Source organism: Polyodon spathula, chromosome 13 (assembly GCF_017654505.1).
Source record: "Polyodon spathula isolate WHYD16114869_AA chromosome 13, ASM1765450v1, whole genome shotgun sequence".
Classification (NCBI taxonomy): domain Eukaryota; kingdom Metazoa; phylum Chordata; class Actinopteri; order Acipenseriformes; family Polyodontidae; genus Polyodon; species Polyodon spathula.
Genome location: NC_054546.1, coordinates 28,567,526 through 28,580,229, shown reverse-complemented (window position 1 = coordinate 28,580,229; position 12,704 = coordinate 28,567,526).

Genomic DNA, 12,704 nt, shown 5'->3' with positions numbered 1-12,704 from the left:
GGACCAAGAAAAACACTGAGTAATTTGGGGCAGTAGAAGATAAGATAAGTAAACATTTGAGTAATTTGGGGCAGTAGAAGATAAGATGTTACAATGTCTATATATATATATATATATATATATATATATATATATATATATATATATATATATATATATAAAATCTATATATATATATATATCTATATAATATATTTTATAGGTGTCACAGCTACTAGAATTATATTCTATAGATGCTCTGAGTTTTCTTTACCAGTGTTTACTCTGTACTACTTGCTGCAAATCTTTTATATAGTGTGTTTTTCTGGTGATTTTATGGTTACTTTGTTGGGAGGCCTTCCCACTTTTATTGGTGGCTGTATTTGATCACTGTTTTACTGCCTTTTGTTTTTTTTTTTTTTTTTTTTTTTTTGTTGTTTTTTTTATTGTTTTTATAGGTCACGCTAGGCTTGTTCCGACTGGTCCAGTTGCGGGTGCGTCATCACCTCTATTGAAGTGTTTCTCTGGACTCGGACGATATCAAGATTTCTGTTTGCACAATTTAGTCGTGGCTTATATGTTAACAATTGACAATTCGGTAAGGGCTGTTTTGGGTGCGACCACTTCAGGGTGGGTATTTGATATACTAAATTGGGGGAAGGTGCCGGACGCTCACTGTGTAAGTTAGGTTGGTCCGCAACGTAGGGTACCGGGCACAGACGTTATTATTTACTTGGTTTTTATGTATGGTCTTTGTTTTTATTCATTTGTAGTCTGTACAGTCAAGGTTTTCCTCGACTAGGGCAATTTGAATAAAGCCTTTTAATTGTATTACTTGTGTGGCGTTCTTTCTCCGTGCAGTAGCGAAGTATATGTGAAGGGAATTAAAGAAAATTGTGGGTTATGGCCAGTGGTGTAGTTCTAAATCTTAAAGTACCGGAACACAAATTAAATTGTATATTTTTCTAACATAAATGATTGGAATTCGTTTTTTGTACATTGAACTTGAGGGAACATTTATTTTAATAAGTTATGCGTGCGTCTCCCATGCGACGTTGAGACTACTCCCCCAGTGCTGAGTGCTGATTTTCCAGCCAAATATGAGCTGTTTTGAAAGCATCTAGCGGGTTAATGATGTCTTTAGTGGTTTGGTTATTTTTTTGGACTATATCATGCATGTTTTTTTTTTTTTTTTTTTTCTATTTTCTATTATGTCATCTCCAGCGCAGAACTTCAATCACCATGTTGTAGTATATCACGTCCTCCCCTTCTTTTTTCTGGAGCTTTGCATCTAATACAATTGCCAATTACACTAACGCTCAGTATTTTTATTCGTCACTGTATAACTACATTTTTAATGTATTTTTATAGCCCATTTGCAGCCAGTTTTGAACAATTTAATTGTACCCTATGAAGGAACCGAACAGGATAGCAATATCAACCAACGATCATTTGGGTGCGGTTTTACAATGTTTAGTAAGGAATTTGTGAAAGGAGGGGGGGGAAGGGTGGAATGTTTCAGTACACCATTAAGGTTGGGTCAGATGTCCAGGGGCAGTGGGGGGATGGTAGAAGAAGGGCAATGCCTGCTTGCTAGGTCATAAATTCAAGGTTGAAGTGAACATAACAACCGCAACGGAGGGGGCAATCATGCCCCACAGCAATCCTCTATTGGTTGAGTATATGAGTTTAGGGGTTAGGGATGGATGAATTGTCTGCTGAGTGACAAATCCTGATAGGAGCAGGGAATTTTATGTAGAAACTATATAACCCATGTATGTGCCTTACCCTGGCAGAATACACTAGTTACTGATGAAGTGACTGTTATTCTCCGGAGTGCTCTGTATTTTGATGACCACTGCAATAAACCTTTGATGCAACGATCGGTGTGATCGATTGTCTCTGATCATCTCTGCGCTTCATTTTGCGACCCTACAAATTGGCATTGTCGGCAGGATTCCAGGATGTTCGTTGTGCTTCTGTTGGTGTGCGGACTCGTGATTAGATGTCTGTCTTACAATATATGTTTGTCTGTTGGCTATTACATGTTGACCTATTTGTGAGTTAGGACAACCTGTTAATAGAAAAAACCTGTTACATAAACCGTCACAAAGTGGGGCGGATGAGGGTATTGACATAAAACCCTAGTTAAAGTCCATGAGTGCACCAACAATGTGTAAATTTGAGGTACAAAGGAAAACAAACCATTAATAAAATCCACAAAGTAGAGTAACTTGTCATATTGGAAAATTATATTGGTAAGAAGTCAGTTTAGTATGATAATTTTATTAATAAATTGCTTGGGTTAGATTGGTTTTGTTTAAACAAAAGATAAAGCAACATTTCAGAAAAGGCAGATGTTTAAAAGTATGTGACCTTTTCATAAGTATGAGTGGGAACACGTAAACTGTGTTAACGAAATAGCCGAGTGCAGCTCAGAATGTGAAAAGGGACAGAATCTGTCACAGTTTGAGAACAGAAAGCTTTAGTTCAAGTTGATATAAGAGAGTGGATTAAAATAAAATATGGATCGCAACTGCGATGCAATAGGACTAGAAACTAAAAGTTTAGCTCAAAGAAGCAGGGTAAGATAAGATTCTGGGCGTGTTGCCAGACAGCAGGCAATATGCAGATAAGGTGCCTGGGCAGTTGTCCAGCAGCAGAGAAGTGTTAATAGTAGATGTTGAAGGCACAGCTCACAGCTGCGAAATCACACCAAGTTTGGAATGAATAAGATTTTAAGCAATGCTTTAATTGTGGCCGTATTGATACTTAAAGATGATTTGGTGGAAAGTGGCAGTGGCTACAGGAAAGTCTTAAACGGCAGAGGAACGCAAGGAGATTACAGTGAATACGTAAGAATGTTACAACTGCTGCAGGCACAGATAGGGGAGTGACGTGCGGTGGTCTCGGTCGGAGCAAAGGGGGGGGGAGGTAAGAGGCCACCCATGTAAAATGTTAGTTGATACTGGGGCTGGAATCTGCCAATCCCGGTAACAAAAGAGTTTGTAGTAATCGAAGGAGTCAATGGAGGTACGTAAATAGCATTTAGAACTGAACTTGTGGAATTTGTAATTGGCTCACAATCTGCGTTAGTCGAAATGTATCATGTTAAAACGCATGAGCAAAACATTTTAGAGTTAAAGGTAATGTAAGTCTCATCTTTCCCTCTCACACTCCAGGACTTGACTGAGCAGTACCCGGACGTGTGGGCTCTGCACAGCAATGGCTGCAGTAAGGCAGTGGGCATGCTTATCACAATTGAAGGAGACTCCCATCTTCCACAATGGCAGTACCCTGTCAAGCCTGAAGGAGTGACAGCAGTAAAGGGCATTATTACTGATTTACTAATGCAAGGGATTGTAGTCGAGTGTAACTTCCCCACCAACAGCCTAATTTGGCCAGTCCCTAAGGGAGAGGGCAAGTGAAGGCTTACAATCGATGCTTGAACCAAGCCCTGTCCAAGATGGATCGAGATAGTAGCTAACCCCCACACTATATTGACTGAAGTACCAGCTAAGGCCAGCTGGTTCTCAGTCCTTGATATAAGCAACAGATTCTGGAGCCTATCGATAAGGCCTCCAGATCAATGGAAGTTTGCTTTCACGGTGCAAGGGGTCCAATACATCTGGACCCGCATGCCACAGGGGTATCATATTAGTACCCCAGTAGTGTTCCACCAGTGTCTTGCCAAGGCTCTGAGACCCTTGAAAGACAACCCGCATGGCACTATTTTGCAATGTGTGGATGACTAGTTGTTGTGTAGTACCTCTCTCACAGAAGCGAAGGAACTGCTGAGGGCCACCTTGCTGCTCCTAAAAGTCCAAGGGTTCAAGGTTAACCCAAAGAAGGCTCAGCTCTTACAACAATAGGTAACGTACCTGGGACATATTCTCAGCTATAACAGCAAGACTATGAGCCCAGATAGGAAATGGGCACTCACCTTTATACCCAAGCCTCAAACTGTTACTGAGTTAAGACAGTTTTTGGGTACCATTAATTACGTCAGGGAATACATAGAGGACTATGCTATAGCAGCAGGACCTATGTACTCACTACTAAAAGACACACCAGAGAAATATGAAGCTATTGAGTGGACTGAGGAAACAGAGCAGGGGTCCAATGACCTGAAACAAAAGATCAGTGAGGCCCCTGCACTAGGCATACCCAGTCCAGCTAGGAATTTTCATCTCCAAATCACAGTGAAAACGCACTATACATTGTGTATGTATCCTAAAACAAAACCAAAGGCAATGGGTACACAAAACCCAGACAAAGCTCTACCAAAAACGATTGACACATGAGCCACCCCCACAAAAGGTGGCACGTCTAACCGCAGAAGCGGATGTCCTCCAAGTGGTCAAATTGACCCCTGTGGGGTACTTGCCCACTAGGGCTTTGCTGATGGCAGCTGGCCTTGATTTATACAGCGAGTATGACTACCTGGTGCCTTCAGGAAGTCAAAGCCTCGTTTTGACAGATATACAAATAAAAGTACCACCTGAGTGCTATGCCAGGTTTGCCCCTCGTTCCGGCTTAGCAGTTAAGCATGGCATATGCATAGGGACTGGCATAGTGGATGCCAACTATACTGGAAATGTAGGTATCCTGGTCCAAAATACTGGGGCTGAGCCCTTTGAAATAAGAGCTGGCAATCGGGTAGCTCAACTTGTATGTGAACGCATTTGCTACCCACAGGTCAAGGAGGTCTCAGGCCTCCCCTCGATGGACAGAGGAGCGAGAGGATATGGATTCTCTGGAACGAAGGCATAACCATGAAATGTTTTGTGTCGAATGTATAACCATAAAGTGTTTTGTCTTGACTCATTAGATCAATCCCCGGGGACAACGCATGCAACCAGGAGGAAAAACAGGTCGTGCCTCCATACTTAGGGGCAGAACGACCTTATCCCCTTGACCAATACTGTAATGATGTCTTTACACCCCGCAATGACACCTCCCCTGTGCCCAGACCTTCACCCCTTCACCACATAGGCTCATAGAGGTGGGGGAACTATTAGGGTTCATTGAGGAGGTGGTCTGGCACCGAGTCACAGTGCATTGTGATTACTTATTAGAATTGTCACAGACTCATTGTTCTGATTTCTTATCTTTGACTAAGATATTCACAGACCAAATGAAAGATGCACTCACCCAATACGTAAAACAAAGTACTTACCGGTCCACTAACATCCCTAAATGGCGCAAGCAAGAAATTCTATCTGAAGCAGCAGGTTGTTTGGGGCAGCTCATGAATAATGTGAATGCTGAGTTTCAGAAACAGTAGAATGATGGGACAAACTGGTATAATGCTCAAAGCTTTATCAATACAGCCTCAGAGGTACATTATAATGCTGTTGCTATTAAATTAGTGGTGAAAGCTTTTAAGGACTTAATTACGGCCGTAATGACGGCACACGTTAATCGTGATATAATGGATCTATTAAGTAATAGGCTCCCTATCTCACACAGATCATCTTTACAGGACAAAAAAGGAGGCCTCGGAATTGAATGGGCGGCTGACATATGGGACGCTGTACTCACCCGCCCAAATCGAGACTCCAGACATACATTATCAAATTATGATCCTTTCAGGGACACCGATGCAACGCCAGGCGTTGCGTCGGGTGCAAACGTTGGGGATGCCAGAGGGAAACCACGTCTATAACCTTAATAATACATAAAGTGACTACAAAAGATTTAGAAGTGAGTAGTTTTTCGAGATTTACGATTATACTGTATTTACAGTATAATCGTAAATCTTGAAAAACTACTCACTTCTAAATCTTTTGTAGTCATTTTTGTATTACTTTAGTATAAATACATGTTAATTTGGATTCATATGTTGTTTTTTTCTGACTTTATGTGAACAAAAAGACACACATGTGCCCTTTTCCCATTGGAAATAGTGATATTTTGAAATATCACTGTCCTGGTCACAAAAGCAAAGTTTGTGGGGAATAACAGCCATTTTCTATACTTCTGAGGCATAAGCAATTAGGCAATAACACTTACTACCCAGAAACAAACAAAAAAAATAATAATTGTTACACTGTGTGCAATATAGGATGGGTAGGTAACAGTAGCATGTTTAATATTGAATGTTGTATTCAAGTTAAAGGAACTGTTGTATGTACTTGTAATGCTCACATGAACGCAACTAATCTATTATTGAGGGCGGTAGAACACCCATTACGGGGGTTTGAGCAGATTGTGCAACTAAACCAAACCCACTGGTGTTTGACATCCGATCGGCGTCACCTATCAATGGGTACCCGGCTCTGTGCTACTAATATTAGTTATTGCTCATATGTAAATTATACTATGACTTTAGGCAGCCATGTTATACATCCCTCAACCCCCAGGTGATTAAGTATCAGGACCAGCAAGCTCAGGCATTTTTGCACACAATAGACCATAAACCCTTATATCAAACAATTAAAAAAATAACGAGGCTCTAACTGAAATTCAATATGAAGCAGTGTTAGCTGAGGTACATGCTAATATGGCTACTGATTTGGCTAAAATAAATCTGTCCCGGACATCTGGTAAAGATTGGGAGTTTGGTAAAGGTGGACCTGACTAGTTTGGGTGGTGAAACATCTCGGGTAGGATTGCATCCTTGGGCTCATTTGTGTGCCTGATTATTGTACTCATCCTATTCTGGAGAATGCGGAGGAACATGCTCACCAACAAGAGTGCAGACATCTACAAAATCAACCCCTGAGACCTGCACCCATCTACCAAAATGCTTTGAGCATTTAAGACATTAGGTCCCTGACAAGTGCTAGTAACCTCTGGCGGGGACCCGAAGATCAAGTCCATAAGGAGGGACTGAAGGAACCGAACAGGATAGCAGTATCAACCAACGATCATTTGGGTGCGGTTTTACAATGTTTAGTAAGGAATTTGTGAAAGGAGGGGGGAAGAGTGGAATGTTTCAGTACACCATTAAGGTTGGGTCAGATGTTCAGGGGCAGTGGGGGGATCTTAGAAGAAGGGCAATGCCTGCTTGCTAGGTCATAAATTCCAGGTTGAAGTGAACATAACAACCGCAACGGAGGGGGCAATCATGCCCCACAGCTATCCTCTATTTCATTTTGCAACCCTATTTTTATTAGCTAAAAATAAAATAAATAAACAGAGTTTCTGGCATTGTAAGGTGTGAGTACCAGCACTTATTTACGGTTCTGTGATGTAAAAAACTCACATGCAAGGGCAGTCGTTCACTCCAATCCCGGGTCTGTGACCGATGTACAAAACAGCTTTAAACCCGTGTTTATGGCCCCAATCGTAGCCTGCACTTTTTACAAAAAAAAAAAAAAAAGTGTTATCCTTCTTAAAGTAGTACTGTAGTTTGTAATAGAAGTATTAACGTTCCCGTCAGTGCGTCACAAGGACGTCTGACTCAATCAGACAATTGCGCGGGAGATTTGACTACTCGCATTTAAAATACATGCTATTCAGAGACTCGGATTCTGAACGTACCAAAAACTAGTATGAATCGGACATTGATTTATTTGTTCCTAGTGCTTATTCAATGGAAAGACAGAAAACAGATCGCTTCATTGATGCCCAACCACCAGCTCTATGTAAGCATTTTCATTAAAAAAAATAAATATTCTTAGGTAATTCTTAAGTCAAGATTCTGCGTATAGAAACAAGTACCGGAATGTTTTTCTGGAGCGTTCCGGCTTGGGTATGGCAACGATGGTGCTCTCCTTTCTTGTAATGGTAAAGTAAACAGTTAAGGATTTTGACATTACTATTGTGGTGAGAAGGGGGCTAGCGGTAAATTGTGTAAGTTTCAAATTGAAATCATATTAAGGTATATATTTCCATTCGGTAATAAAAATACCATAAACTAAAAGGCTCAAAACTATAGATTGTGTGCATCCCTTGTTAGTAGCTGCCAGTTTGTTTTAAATTCAACCGCTTCCTTCAGTTTTCTTCACAGTTTTTGTAGATTTTGGTATTCGGCTGAATCTTTTGAGATGGATTCGATATTTGGCTGAATCCCAAAAACTTGGATTCGATGCATCCCTAAATAATACTTTTATTAAATAAACAAACAAAATGGCAAAACATAAGAGACAACAACTAACAAAAACAAACACAGCCGCTACACTTCCTATTGTTCCAGTGTGCCTGATGACAAAGGAAACTGGCCTCCGCCCTGCCCTTATTACCCACAAGGGTTTCTGGGGCATGTAGTCTCTTTGGGCCGCAGCCCATCTTAGTGGCAGGTCCTCCCTGCCACTATATATATATATATATATACACACACACACACACACACACACACACACACACACACACACACACACAAACAGGTAGTGGAAAAAAAATGGAAACATCAATGTAAAGTCACTTAATAGGGCATTGGGCTACTACGTACGGCCTGTATGCACCGTGGCATAGAGTCTACCAGCCTCTGGAATTCTGCAGGAGGGATGCAGCACCATTCTTCAACGAGAAACTCCATCAAATCATGTCTGGTTGATTGAGGTGGAAAACGATGTCTCAAGCGTCGTTCCAGAATATCCTATAAATGCTCGATTGGGTTCAGATCTGGTGACTGAGAAGGCCATGGAACCTACTGCCACTGAAACCTGAACCCTGTATTGCATACTTCTAAATTAAAACAGCAACCCTGATCAACATTGGCCAGTGATTACATGTTTTGGAAAAGAGAAACTACCATTTTTAGCATGAAAAGAATTAAAACACGCCTTACTATGAGCACTTTAAAATCTGCTTCTGAAATAAAACACTGTCTGAGTAGTAGAAATAAGCACAGTATATTGAGACAATGTCGACCCTCATACCTGGACTTAATGAGACATGAACAAGCCTAGGGGCAGCTGTAAAGGCAGTGGAGGGATGTGGATGCTAGCACAAGCACTGCTGGCTGATTAGAACGCTGGGCAGTGATATGGCTCTATGGCTGTCCCTGTGTGCCTGTGCATATTGTGTGTAAATCTCTCTCTCTCTCTCTCTCTCTCTCTCTCTCTCTCTCTCTCTCTCTCTCTCTCTCTCTCTCTCTCTCTCTCTCTCTCCCCTCCCTCCTCAGACCCCACTGCTGGTAAACCACCTTCATACATATGGGCTGCACTGGCCCTGGCAAGGCTGTGGGCTCTCTCAGTGGCTGTCATTATATTTCTCGCAGTCTACAGTGAGTATTGCACACAACACATCGTGTACACATTATCCATACAAAGTCGCTTCGCCTCTGGTAGAATGGGCCGTAATGTCCCCCGGCATGGGGGAGTCAGTCTGTTCATACGTCAAGCGTATGGCATCTGCCACCCAGTGTGCTAGACGTTGCTTCAACAGGGCTTGACCTCTAGAGCGGGACCTATAGCAAACAAAAGGATGGTTGGACTGTCTCGTGCTGTCCTACCCAAATACAGCGCAGAGCCCAGACCGGGCAAAGCGTGTGCTGTCTGCAATCCTCCTCTGACTCGTGTGGGGGAGGTCTGAAAGCTTCCAAAACTACTGGTTGGTTAATACTGAATGATGAGACCACCTTTGGCAAAAAGGCTGGGTTTGTTTTTAATGTTACCCGAGAGTCATTACCAGTGAAAGCCATACCTGTGTCATCGATGGACAGCACATGAAGCTCTCTTATTCGTCTGGCAGACGTAATGGCTGGTAAGATCACCACTTTGAGGGAAACAGGGCACAGCTCTGTTGAGGCCATGGGCTCAAATGGGGGACCCGTATGGACCCCTAGCTCCAGATCCCACTTAAGGACCATACTTTTCATCGGAGGACGGAGCCTACAAGCCCCTTTAAGAAATTGCACTGCCAGGAAGTGTGCCCCAGGGATACACCGTCAATTTTATCGTGGCAAACCGATATTGTTGCCAAGTAAACCTTTAGAGTAGATGCGGATTTTCCTGCATGAAACAAGTGTTGTAAGAAGGTTAGAATTGTCTCAATAGTGCAGGTAACAGGATCGTGACCCTCAGCAATGCACCAGTCTTGGAAAACTTTCCATTTATATAAATACTGGGCTCTAGTGCTGGGCGCCCTAGCTTACTGTAGTGTCTCTACCACTGCATCTGGCCAACCTCTTCTGGATAGACGGCTCCTTTCAACAACCAGAGCCAGAGTTGGAACTCCACTTGGCTCATGAGGATATTGCGAAGTGGGAGCTGCGATGGTTGGCCCAACAAGATGTTGGAGGGGAGAGCAAACCAGGAGCGCCTCGGCCATCTGGGTGCAACCAGCAAAACCTGGACTCTCTCCACCCTGATCCTCTCTAGTGTGAGGGGTAATAGCATTAGCAGAGAAGGCATACAAGAGCCCCTTTGGCCAGGGGTGAGCTAGCGCATCTACTCCCAGGGGGGCCCCGTCTCTTTTCATAGAGAATCATAGGGGGCAATGACTGGACTCAGCTGTGGCGAAGAGGTCGACTTGTGCCGTACAAAACCTCTCCCAAATCTGTTTCACAACCTGAGTTTGCAGTCTCCACTCAGAGCTGTCTGGAGCTCCTTTGGACAGGAGGTCTGCTGCTCTCTTGTCCACACCGGGGAGGTGAACCGGCCTGGTGGAACTCAAGTTTCTGTGCGTCCAGGACAGGAGTCTGAGCGTTGCATGGTGAAGGCCCGGTGAACGGAGGCAGTCTTGGTGGTTTATAGGCTACCACTGTCGTGTTTTCCATCTGGACCAGCACGTGTTTGTGTACTAACTGCTGGCGAAAATGAAATAACGGCAGGGCTACTGCTTGCAGTTCTTGGGCATTTGTATGCACTTGCTGCCAAAGTCCCTTCCACTGACCTTTTATTCCCCTCCCATTCCAGACTGCTCCCCAGCCCAGGCTGGAGACGTTTGTAGTGAAAACTTCCCTTCTGTGAGTGGAGCCGAGGGGAGATCCGTGGTGCAGATTGCCGGGGAGGAGCCACCACTGCAATGTCTTCTGGCATTGTCTGGATACTCGCACCAGCCGGTATCGAAGCGGGCGCATTCTCAGAAGCCCTAAGGGAAGGATTCTTGAGGCGACTGCCATCAGCCCCAACAACCTTTTAAATATTCTGACCTGTAGAAGAGCATCCTCTCTGAATTGGTAGAGTGTGACTTCCAACAACCGAATCCTGTCTTCCGACAGTAAGACAAGCATGCTCACAGATTTCAATTTGATCCTAAGTCCTGACACAGAAGAAGGGTGTGTTGTGGGTGCCCTTTTTGTTTCAAGAAGTGGTTCCCCTTTCCCTCCTGTTCCTCTGGCCAGGGAACATCCATGGAAGCAGCTGTGCGCTGCATCAGGGACCAGAACTCCTCCCTCTGAAAAGTATGCGGTATGGAGCCCCCCGCTGTGGCCTGCCCAACTGAAGTTGTGGGGTCGGACAGCTCGCCAGAGCTTGGGGGTCTAGGTGGGGTCGGGGATGGAAAGCGGGAGTGGGAAAGTTGGGTCTGCCCGGTAGTAGGAGGCAGTCTACACTGAGCATGCAACAGGATCTCCAGCATATTTTGCTGGTCTCTCACTTTCTGAGCGAGCTCCTCGAAAAGACGCTCAGCCGAGCTTTGGCGTCTCTCCGGCGACTCAGAACGGAAGCACCTACGCTTCCGAGGGGAGGGAGACCTGGAAAAATCAGAGTCTTTTTATTGCACCAACTTTCACCCTTTTTTTAAAAAATAAAAAATAAAACAGTGATAAATTCCCGGAAGAAAAGAAAATAAAAATCGAAAATGTCAGAGGCTTACAGATTCAATAACAGGTTACTCGCAGCAGCCCTTCAGCCAGTCTTGGGTTTCTGAACTCATTGAAGAATATTGTTCACACTTTTCCGCAGTACCTTATGTGTTGCAGGGTTCAGTGCCTAAGTAGCTCTAGAATCATTTACAGAATCATTTGGATTTCAAAGTCAAGAGGAAACTATAAACTAGTACAAAGCATCACCAATCCCATAATCTAAGGGGTTTGTCATATCAGACTGAATGGGTTGTAAACACTAAATGGGTTGGAATCACTTCATATGGCCCCTGCCATTTAGCACAAAATTTTGATTCTGATGAGGGAAGTAGCAGCATTACCTTGTCTCCTGGTCAAAAGGTTCGAATTAGTGCATTTTTATTGTAATGCTGCTGTTGTTGGTGCTGAGCCGATTTGAGGTTGTCCTGGGCCAAACGACCAACCAAATCCAGGCAATCTCTTGGTAGGAGCACGTGCTTCACAACGTTTTTGGATGAGCCTTTGTGCTCCTACCATCCCTCTCTCAACAGATTGAGGATGCCATGAGGCTGTTGGCCGTACAAGAGCTCGAAGAGGGAGAACCCTGTCGATCTCTGCGGCACCTCTCTCACTGCAAAAAGGAGGTAGGGGAGAAGTGATGACCAATGTTTTTGCTTTTGCATTACAAACAGTCTCATCATCGACTTCAAGGTCTGATTATAATGTTCCACCAAACCATACGTCTGTGGATGATAAACAGAAGTCCTGATGGGACGTATTTTTTATATTTTATATACCTGCTGTAACGTGTTGGACTAAAAGTTTGTTCCATGATCAGTCAAGATCTCCCTGGGGATCCCTACTCCTAGCCATAATCTGCACTCGGTGGCTATTGCAGCGGTATTAGTGGATCTCAATGGAACTGTCTCCTGGTATCGCATTGCATAAACTACCACTACTAATATATGTGTATACCCAGAGTCAGAAGGAAGCAAAGGACCCACTATGTCCATTGCAATGCATTCAAAAGGAGTCGAAATAATCTGCC